Source organism: Cibotium barometz, chromosome 31, assembly GCF_041138505.1.
Source record: "Cibotium barometz isolate CiBa-2024 chromosome 31, ASM4113850v1, whole genome shotgun sequence".
Classification (NCBI taxonomy): Eukaryota; Viridiplantae; Streptophyta; class Polypodiopsida; order Cyatheales; family Cibotiaceae; genus Cibotium; species Cibotium barometz.
In genome coordinates this window covers 53650122-53661647 of record NC_141076.1, presented here as the reverse complement: position 1 = coordinate 53661647, position 11526 = coordinate 53650122, and the positions used below count along the sequence as shown (strand labels likewise).

The following is an 11526-nucleotide window of genomic DNA, read 5'->3' as shown; positions in this document are numbered from 1 at the left end:
CAACATGTCTTAGCCCATCATCAAGTGTTTTATTCATTAGCCCATAATCATAATTATAAGCACTAATGTTCTCTCTTCTCCATAGCCAAGTTGCACCCCCAGCTGAAGAAAGCATCCATGCCCCTAAACCCCTTCACCATTTATCAAACCCTTTGAGGGGGCTCATCATTAGGTCAGGGCAACCTCCATCGCCAGCTCACGGAGTCTACATCGCGCGTAGGTCGGCCTATTATGTGTTTCCCCAAATCTAGTCAAAATCTCTTCAAACATCAAATACACGCTACTATGACCAAATCAGATCTCAAGAGCATTCCTAGGGATTTTCTAATGCTACGAGACACACCTGTGTGGTGTCAGAATCACGTAAAATCATCGCCAACAACCAATTTTAGCTCTATGGTACTCACAGAAAGAAGTTTTGGTAATTTTAAGATTAAGCACTATTATTATTTCTAATCTTGAATTTATGGTGCTTAAAGTAATACTAACCCACTGCTAAATCTTGCCCTAGCTCCACATTGAAAAAATCCTTGGGCATCATTGAGATTTTGGTACATAAAGTTACATCATTTTCACATGCTCGTTTTTTACTGTTTTAGGGTTTTAAACTTCATTGTACTTGCCTGATCTCATTAAGGGGAGATTTAAGGAGTAATAAGCTCATGCTTCAGTATGATGCACCAACCCATTTCATATCATCATCATCACGTACATCACTACATGCCTACACTTCATGCAAGTGAGCTAGACACTGCCATTGCTTTCATGCAATCGATAAGGCCTCACATCTCACATGGCACTCTTCTCATTGATAATACTTCATGCATTATGGTCATTGAGGCTATTGAGAGATGTAATCGTAGTGTTGTGTGTATGTGGGAAAGCACCCTAGAGGTGCAAGATATTGTGTGTATGTGTGTATGTGGGAAAGCACCCTAGAGGTGCAAGATATTGTGGTGAGATAGGAATGCCACATGTAATATTGTATGGTGTGTGAGTGTTGACCAAAAGAGTGGAAAAGGAGTTGCCACATGGATGATGATGTGTAAAGTGGGATAAGGCTAGAGAGCCTATATCATTGTATGGTTCATTGTGATATGCAATACAAGGGAATAGTGTTGAGTGTGCAATCTCCCTCTCTCTCTAGTTATGGAGTTCTTAGTGTGGTTTAATCCACCTTAATTCTTATGCTTAATCTATGTCCTTCACCATGATCAATCCCATTTCTAGATTGTTAACATGGTATCAAAGCCAAATGGGCTCTTGGTCATGGTATTTATTATGTATATTAGCTTGGTTGTGTGTTTCTTTGATTAAGCATTTTTAGCTTATTATAAAAAAAATTATGCACACTCATATTATCATTTGCATTTGCATTTGTGAGGATTTGAGAGAGATTTGGTGCTACCATTCTCAAGTTTGAGAGGAGATTTGCAACAAGGAGGTTGCATAGAAGCTGCCCAAGAGAGTTGCAAATGGAGTTTTGCAACATAGAGAGCTTGATCATCATCAAGGAAGCTGAAAATGGAGATTTCAGCATTATGAAGGCTATGGAGTCTTCATCACCGTCAAGGAGAAGCTGCCAAGAGAAGATATGTTGCTGATTATGCCTCAAGAAGGTTGGTTTTGTGAAGTTTTGCCTCAAAGTTTTGTGTTTGAGCATGGAAAAATGCTCAATGTATAAGGGTTGCTTGATGGGATGGAAGAATCCCAAGATTCTTTGCTTCCAAGCAAAGAGTGTGGAGGTGCATGCTTGTCAAGATGATGGCAAGTGAGATGGTGAACTCAATGGAGTTCACGTGTGTGTGCATCAAGAAGAGGATGCACTTGTGAATGTTTGCTCAATGAAGGAGAGCAAAGAAGGGGATGGAAACCTTGGCAGTTTCCACATGTTTATGCACCTATGGTTTCTTTGCGAGAAATCTATGTTGAAGCACCCTTGGAAATGGATGCGTGCAAAGAAGGGCATGTATATTGGAGCTCAATGGTGAGCTCATATGGCCATGTTGATGGCTATGGAGATAACTCTACTAGGAGGTCTTGGAGAGGCAAAGTAGCAATAGGAGATGCATATTAGAGCTCAAATTGGGGAGCTCTTGAAGGCCATTTGGATGGCTATGTGTGAAGCTCATAAAGAGGGTTTGTTGAGGTAAGGAAGAGTAATATCATGCAACAAAAAGAGGTTGCATATTGGAATCTTGAAGTAGACGATGTCAACAACCATAAGGATTATGTTATACAAGCAAACGTGGAGATACTGCTATAATAGAAGAGCAGCATATATGGTAGCTGAATGGACAAGACAATGGCAGGCAGCAGAGAGAATCACAACAAATGGCAGAGAAGCAAGTCTATTTAAATAGACAATGTAGTACGGTGCTAAAAGAAAGCAGAGAGCTACCTCTGTAGCATGCTCAAAGAGCAGATCTGGGAGATAAATCGGTAGCAGCAAACTGTAGAAGCACCATTGCTAGACTCAGAGTGCTTGTCATCGCCCAGTAGGCAGCGCAACACAATAGAGCAATGGAAGGATGAGAAAGCGGAAAGGAATAGCAGGTAGACGTCCAGCAACCAGTCACATCAGAAGAGGTAGTCATCACCACCAGTCAACAGAACACTCGCAGGCAAGAGGCGGCAGCAGTCCGATACAAACATTGAAAATTCAGTAAGAAAAAAGACGGTGTGGTAGCAAAGCAACAACCAAGAAAGGAGACAGCTCCAGAGTAGCTTGTGGACAGTCAGGGTCGCCATGAGAGCTCAGAAGCAAGAGCTGTGGCATATACAGATTTGAACATCAGAAGCAGAACTCCAAAAGGTAATCGTTACTTTCTGCAGTGCTGTTGCGTTGAAGGCACTGAGGAAGAGCAGGTGTGCAGAATTCAACCTAGTACAGATGCCTACCATAAGAATCCAAGCACAGTAAATGAGGGTGTTCAAGGCCGCCTGCAGCATGTGCAGGTTCAGAGAAAACGCCACGGGAACAGTCAGCAGCGCAGCAACAAATTGTTTTTTTTTGGAAAATTCCACAACCTTTCAAAACTTGAAAGGGTCTATTTTCATAAAGCCCTTGTTCACATGCTTTTTAACAAGCATGCACTTTGCAATTGATTATACACTCACATAAGTTCTCCGTCGGCTTTGGCCAAAAAGGCTTAGTAATTTTTTTATTTTTCACCCAAAAATGATGATGGACAAATCATCCCCACACGAGCATGCGTGCTCAAAACAGAATTTTTTATAATCATCCATGGTATGAGGGTAACCTACCCGAGCTCACCAAGAAGCTCAAAATGGTTGTCGTGTGATGTGTGCAAGAGCGATGCACGTGAGGTGCATGCGCATGGGTTGGTTCCCACCCGAACTTCTACGTTCAAATCGGACTCAGTGGTTCCGCTGTGAGCGAGTCGGCTCAAAATGGACTAGTAGGTGTCTAAGATGGTAGACACGGGCACACATGTTTGGTTGATAGACACTCCAATGTATCATTGAGGGGGAGTGTTGAGAGGTAGCGATTGCGTTTGTGCAATGCTACATTGATATGGGTGATGGATGATGGGTGAGTTGTGGAACACCTCGATTAAGAGGGGGTGTTGAGAGATGTAATCGTGGTGTTGTGTGTATGTGGGAAAGCACCCTAGAGGTGCAAGATATTGTGTGTATGTGTGTATGTGGGAAAGCACCCTAGAGGTGCAAGATATTGTGGTGAGATAGGAATGCCACATGTAATATTGTATGGTGTGTGAGTGTTGACCAAAAGAGTGGAAAAGGAGTTGCCACATGGATGATGATGTGTAAAGTGGGATAAGGCTAGAGAACCTATATCATTGTATGGTTCATTGTGATATGCAATACAAGGGAATAGTGTTGAGTGTGCAATCTCCCTCTCTCTTTAGTTATGGAGTTCTTAGTGTGGTTTAATCCACCTTAATTCTTATGCTTAATCTATGTCCTTCACCATGATCAATCCCATTTCTAGATTGTTAACAGAGGCAACCATTGGCCTTCAAGTTCCATCTTGGAAACAATGGATTTGGGCTCTCAATAGCCTTCATGTTTATCGTGGAAATATTGATCATGCTTGTGCACATGATACAAGCACACTTTACCATGAACCCATTTGAGAACTTCATCAAACAAAGAGGAGAAGAAGCAAAGGAGAGGAGCCATCGACAAGCTCTTCAAAGCTACATCAAGAACAAAGAACAAGATGAGCCACCTCATCAAGAAGAAGCTGCTTGAAAGGATCATCAAGATGATGAGGCACTAGAAGTGCTTCTGATGAGTGTGGACAAGGGAGAGTATGAGAACATTGTGGCAACCTTAAAGAATGTACCAGATTTGAAGTTGCACGAGATAGAAGGAGCTCTACTAGAGCAAGAGAACAAAATCAAATAGAAGAAAGGATTGGACCCAACAACTCGAGAGGAGAAAGCATTCTACATCCAAGGAGGCCTTGCACGAGGACAAGGATGAGGACGAGGGATGAGAAAGAGGCAGGTGAGGAGGAAGGACCTTTACTTGCCACACAACTATGGGAAACCAGGACACATGGCTAGGGAGTGCTACTACAACAAACCAAATGAAGAAGGATCCACATCGGCAAACTTCATGGAGACTCCTAAGGTAGAGGAGTCATAACATCTTTTCTGAGGGAGAAACCTCACAACCCAATGTAACCTACCCCAATAGAGTAAAACCACCTCTGAGCCACTGATGATGTAAGCCATGTGGTTGATGTATGTGTGAGCACTTTAGTCAAGGTCACGGGCACTTGTAGTAGCCTTGGACACATAGAGAGAGAGTGTCAAGGACTATGAGTTAGGGACTTGAGGCACTGGTTACGGGCTACCAAGTAAGAGGGAAACTTGGTATAGGGTCGAGGTGTGCTAGAGTTATTCACTTGAGGGGAGATGTTGAAATATGCAAGTGAATGGGTGTGTGTGCGGGAACAAGCCCTTAGCAAGAGACTATAAAAGGGAGTCTATAATTAAGTGGGTAGTAGTGAAAAGGTGAGAAAAATCTACTAATGAGAGAATCAAGGGTAGCATGAGTGAATATAGGGGTGTGGAAACATTCTAGGAAAAAGGTGCCCCCCAAGATATAGGGGAGGTGGCACAAATCAAGGAGAAATCAGTGGGATTAGATGCTTGGCATCTTGTGGATGTAAAACCTATAAATTGAGGCATTGGCCTAATGAGAAATTGCTGGTTTTTGAGTATCCATGCCTACATTAAGCTAATAGATTAATAGTGCATTAATCTCATCTTCTAATCATGTTGATTCTTGCATTTGATCCACCATAGCCCACTCTTGCCTGCATTTCAACTCTTTGCAGTGCCCATGGGTTGGGTGTGGGATAGTTCGGAGGATTTTATTGAGGAGGAGGGGACTTGCCTGCCCATTGGTGGTCGGCCAAACCATCTTTGTTGATTGGACAGGTAATTGCGTGGTGGGTATGGTTTGGGCAAACTACGGAGGGGTATGCCTTGGTAGCCAAATGATGGAATTGCCATCATGGAAGCCTTGGGCTTTTAAGAGACATTTGGGCACCCAACGTTCCCGAGTGATGAAGGTCCGTGGTTGGAGAGGGTTCTGGATTTTTTGTCAATGAGGCTTTGAGCTATGAGGTGGTTGTCAACATGGAGATAAGAGGCTTTTGATTGTGGCTTGGGGAGCCACAAGTGTGTGTTTCCTTCATGGAAGGCTTGTGCTTTGAGCACATTATTAGGAACCCAACGTTGTTGGCTTCACTATGCTTGGGGTTGCCTAACTTGTGGTTGTGCGACCTTTTGTCGTGGCTTCTTGGGGAGTTGTGGTGGATGAGCACAAGAAGAATGCTTGGGTAGCTAGAGGCAAGTGTTGCCTTCATAGTAGCCTTGTGCTCATAACACGTGGTCAGGGAGGACTAGCCAACATTGAAGCTTTGTCTTAGGGTTGGTGTGTGTTGGCTTAGTTGGATTTTTGCACTTGGGTTTTAGAGATGGCCGTGTGCAGATCCATAATTCTATGTAGCCATCATAGAATCCCTGAGCAAAAAGAAGATTCTTTGGCACCCACCATTGATTGTCATGATGATAAATATATGAGGTCGGGGTGCTTGCAATGTGGGTGGTTGAGAATGTAGAGGTGAGGGATAGTGTCGATGCAATGAGGCTTATTCACATTGGTGGGTGGTGTCGATAGTGGCCGATCGACTAGCTTTGGTGAGGCATGGGGTGTGGGAATAGGGGAGGCTACTGGTGATGAGGAGGGAACGTGAGGTGGAAGGGCAGTCAAGGATGAGCGTGTGTGGATGATTTCCTCTTGGGGACGCAAGAGGATGGTGGCCTTTTTATCGTTGGTTTCCATGGTGTCCGTTACTTCACGCCAATTGATTTGGTAGTGAGTGGCATCAATCCACTCTTTTCCAATGATAATTCGGCCTTGGAGTGCTCCTACATCTATAACATGAAATCTGCACTCCAAACTGGTTATTTCCAATAGAAATTTTAGGAATGAAATAAGCAACACTCATTAGACGTATTTCATGTGAGATTTGAATATAAGTGTCTTCTTTTGTTACCTAGGACAAGAACAGAAGGGGATCGGGATGACAGAGTAGCCCGTCCACCTTGAGCAAACATAGCACAGCCCTCTAAACCCTATCTTGCCATTTTTCCAAAAAATATTGACGCAGGCTGGTTAGAGGAGGGGAGGCTTAACTATCTGTAGAGGTGTATAACGAATGGGTCCAAGGTAATAACTACACTACAAGTGGAAGTCAGGCAAAAAGAGGCCACTATCCAAGAATTGAGAAGTCAACAAGCATCTCTCCCAGGAGGAGAGTAGCCCATCCACCTTGAGCAAACATAGCACAGCCCTCTAAACCCTATCTTGCCATTTTTCCAAAAAATATTGACGCAGGCTGGTTAGAGGAGGGGAGGCTTAACTATCTGTAGAGGTGTATAACGAATGGGTCCAAGGTAATAACTACACTACAAGTGGAAGTCAGGCAAAAAGAGGCCACTATCCAAGAATTGAGAAGTCAACAAGCATCTCTCCCAGGAGGAGCTAAGAAGAATAAGAATGTAAGCGGGCCGTATGGAGGAAATGCAAAGATAATTAGCAAGGCTCTAGAATGGTAGGTGAGGAAACAAAACAAGAAATGGCCCTAGTGAGGGAAGCCTTGGTTCGGACATAACAAACAAACAAGAAGCTACAAGAGGAGGTGGACAGGGCTATTTTAAGCCACGAAAGGGCTAAAGTCCAGGTGATATGATCAGAGAAGAGCACTTGAGGTCATAAGAAAAGTTCAGGCTAGGGTGGAGAAGGATAAAATGGAGCTGGCCAAGGTGGAAGCCTAACTGGCAGTTCTTGACACCGAAGAGTTCCCTGAGGTCTATGAACTGGAGGCAGAGAAAATGGAGCAATGGGAGAACCATGCCATAGAAGACTTAAAGGAGGTGTGGGGGGAATATTTGAGAAAGTTGACAGTGGCAATGCAAGCCCCCACACCTACCTGCAAACAAAAAGCTCCCCTCTAAACTCAAGATAGGAATCTAGATGGAGGGACCGGAAATCCAGATTTTTAGAGTTAACAAGAATGCAGCTAACAGGACTGGTGACCACCAGAGAAAGCTAAAGGGGCATGGAGGCGGGAAACAGAGGGGATGGGACCGATAAGGAAAAAGAGCTATAGTCACAGATCGAGCAGCTAAGAGCACAGGTGGAGGCATGGAAAAATCACTTCATGCTCTTAAAGGGGAGTGGCAAGAAACCAACAGATCACTCAGAGGGGAAGGGGAAGGAGCTAGTAATTCACAAAGGAATATCTATGGAAATAATCTATGATGATGAGCTACGAGAGCATGGATGGGTGGCCACTAAAAAGTTAAAAGAAAGGGCCAACAACAAAGTTTCCCTAAGGCTCCCAGATTGAAGAATACAAAGGCCTAGTGGAGGAATATAGGGAACAACAAAGACAAGATGGGGAAACAATCAAAGCCCTCAAAAAGGAAGCAGGAACAACTCTGCAACAAGGGCAACAAGGGAAAAATGGGGTAAAATGATGGTTAATGAGCTGAATGTCACTCTGACAACAGTGCATGCCAATCTAAAAAGAGATAGGAGCAGTTGGATGACTTGAGAAAAGTGCATGCAGAAGAACTGAAGTCATCTAAGGCCGAGCTTAGGAGAAGAAGTGAGCAAGTAGAAGTCGTAATAAGGACGACTCATGCCATAGAAGTGCGAAACAAAGAAAAGATGATCGAAGACTTCCAGGAGTGGGAAAAAAGAAAGAAAGATGAAAAGGTAAAAATGCAACAAAGGCTCTAGGAAGAGAAGGGGCAAAGAAGCACGGAGTTCTGCAAGAAGGAGACATCCCTCAAACACATGAGGAGTTTAATCTAGGAGGCTGAACAAGCGGGGACGTACAACCATCCATGAAATTGCACATTTTATGAACCAGTTGGACGAGAGCATAGAGAAACAAGGCCAGTGTATCTTGCAAGCAGGGGAGTCAGCACACAAGAGAAGCCCCTCACATCCAGATCCCGAGCTATTCGGGGAAGTGATGGAATCTCATGACTCACGAACCCAAGTGAGGAGACAATAGCTCATGCACCAAGCAAGACTGTCAGTGCCCCTCACCAACATAGTCTCTTGGCAGAAAGAGAAATAACAAGACTCAATTTTAGAACCAATAGGAAGACCACCCTATGGGTGGAAGTGGAGTCAAGGAACACTATATTAGATAATTTGGGAAAAATCCCATTCCCATTTGAAAAATGGGAGCATGGTGAACTTGTCCAAAAGTTTGTCAAAACCCCCTCATGTGACATATCATCGGAAAGATCTTGAAGAGTAGAATCCAAGTCTATGATCTCCGAAAAATTTGGGGTTAGTATGTTTAAGATATGTCCAAAACTATATGGAGTAATTGATTCCCAAAATGTGAGATTTTTTCCAAATTACCTAATATTGACTTAAGGGGGAAGTAGGAGGTTAAGAGAGCCTAAGCAGTTAGTATTTGAGAACGCTGCCATGCTCCCAGAGCTAATTGAGCAACACACTTTTGCTACAGGGATGTCCATTGAGGTAATGGAAAGGGCCATGAAGAAGTACCCCTATACCAAGCCTATTGACGTACAGTTCCGAAGGGTAGATGAAAGGATGGAGGTCGGCCCCATGCAAGAGTAAGCAACATGAAGAGGTCTTACAAGCCTAGGTATGCCCAGGACAAACCAATTAAATTCGTCTCTGGGGGCCTTTCCAAAAGAAGGACCGGAAGAAGGGGGCTAGAATAGGCCTTAGGAATCAGTTTCAGATTCTGGAAATGAAGTTTTGAATTTTCAAAGGATGGAAGCATCTTGGAGGACAATGATAGGAAATCATATGGGCTTCATTGCGCAGCATCTCGGGGGGGTCACCCGTATAAATATGTAAGTATCACGTGGGTTCAACAGAAGGACATTTTAAATATTTAAAACTTACAGAAATATATTTACAGAGGGGATTTATTTATTGTATTTTAAAAAAAAATTACAGATTTGAATAGGAAAGGATACATTATATTCACTAAAAAATTCACAGATAAGGGACTTTTTAAATAGGCCTTGAACGCACGTGATATAGAGGATTTACATATAGTGACCCCCCCGAGCGCAGCATCCACCGTGATTGCCAGGTGTTGGGGGTCATCCAACCACTGGTGGCTAGCACCTAGCCTTTGTCGCTTTGTGTAGCCGTTGAGCAACAACTTTCTTATAACAACCTTGTAACCAAATCTTACCAAGTAGTATCGGGGCAGATGTAAAAGGAAAAATGAAACACTATCAGGATATGCAAGAGAAAGAGAACACTGGCGAGTGTCAACTGCGGACTAGTGCATGGTACTTTGAGCTAAGTCTTGACTCTGATATATAGTGATTATTGGTGTAGCTCTTTATACTATGTAATTCTATCTAGTTTTCTACGTTGCATCAATGTTTTATGTTTAAACATATCTTCTAATTGGAGTCTGGGTCTAAGTTATTCCTGTCTGAAAGTGACTCCTATCTAGAAATAGAATGAGGAGCTATGCTCAGGATCTTAGTAGATGCAAGAGCTAACCTTTACGCTATCGTAACTAACTCCCTTTGCATAGGCAGATTGGCAGTGCAACGCGCTAGCATTGACTTATCGTGTTGGGCATAGTTGTATTAGTCGTGTCTCTTCTGTAGTCGACTGGGTGGTTTGGAGACACATAAGTACCGGGTCTTAATGGGACACCGACAGAGCCCAATCAAACAGTTGCACAATGTAAGATAGAAGGACAGAGAATTATATCAAGTGTCCTCTTTAGGACAACAAGTGGAGTAGCTAGCTACCTTAATGCAGCAAATGACTCAGCGCACTAGATAACATGCCAAGGTTGGGATTAAGCTAGGCAACCCCATCTTTACCCAAAGAGAGAACTAGAACTAGTATGGTGCTTGATTTTTTGAGCTAACCATACCACCATGGAATGTCCACACTTGAGACCTCGACCCACTCTCCACTATGCTTACTGTCAAAGGTGGGGTAATCATAAAACCACTAATTGTTACCACTAAAGAGCCACCCAAGCACAAGCTTTACCCTAATCCTTGCCTCTAAACCCTAGATAGCCATTGGCCCTACCATAGCACCCGCACTACACAATGCACCTCAACCGGGCATTGACCATATTTACAAGGACTATCCATTGAGAACAAGCATAATGGGGAAGGCATCCAAGGCTAAACCTAGCACTAGCATTAACTTGTTAAGTGTATGAGATGGCCTTATCCATACGACGCCTCCAAATAGAGTGACCAGAATGCAAAGTAGAAGAAGTGCCATAGCTCATGCTACCACCATTGAGGCATTAACCTTGCAAAATTAGGGAAACCTAGAACATGCAAGGATTATATCCCCTAAGGAATTCCCTGTGAGAAGAAGCACGTGTGCAACAAGCCGCTCACAAAAGAAAAAGGCCATAAAGATAGGCTAAGGGGATAGCTCTGTGGTCATAAAGAGTGGGTCTGATGATGGAACAACCGCCAATGTGTCATCTTTCTCATTTGATGAGGAGAAGATGTTACCCTTAGTACCTCTAGCCAAAGGGCGAATAGATCCCAATATGCCGGCTGGTACAGCCAGTATATGGTGGCTGGTACAACAAGTAGAGTGGCTAGAAATCATAATAAAATGATTAAATACCCTTGCCTTCAGTATTTCTTGTCATAGGAGACTACACTAAGAAAAATAAAAGATCAAAAGTGGGGACTAGAAATGAGCCAAAGGAGCATGGGCATCATAGGAAGGGAAGTGCTCTGAAATATAAAAAAATTAATCTAGACAACTCAGCAACAGCAGAGCAGGCAGGTGCCCTGAGACCTTCCAATTGGGAAGAAATCACAAAATTCATAAACCAATTAGAACCATCGAAAAAATAGTGCGTGGCAGCACGGCGGGGTCTTATGACTTGCGGATCCGGGTGAGGAGGCAACATTTTATTTGAAGAGAGACTATGCTAATTCCCCTTGC

General features: G+C 43.4%; 1 long non-coding RNA gene across 1 annotated transcript; it reads left to right on the top strand.

Annotated features, from left to right (window-relative positions):
* The first annotated feature begins 3482 nt into the window (after positions 1-3482).
* Positions 3483-3873, top strand: LOC147621046 (uncharacterized). Its single transcript, XR_015270067.1, has 2 exons — positions 3483-3640; positions 3688-3873. It is a non-coding gene; the product is annotated as an uncharacterized LOC147621046 (long non-coding RNA).
* The last annotated feature ends 7653 nt before the right edge of the window (positions 3874-11526 follow it).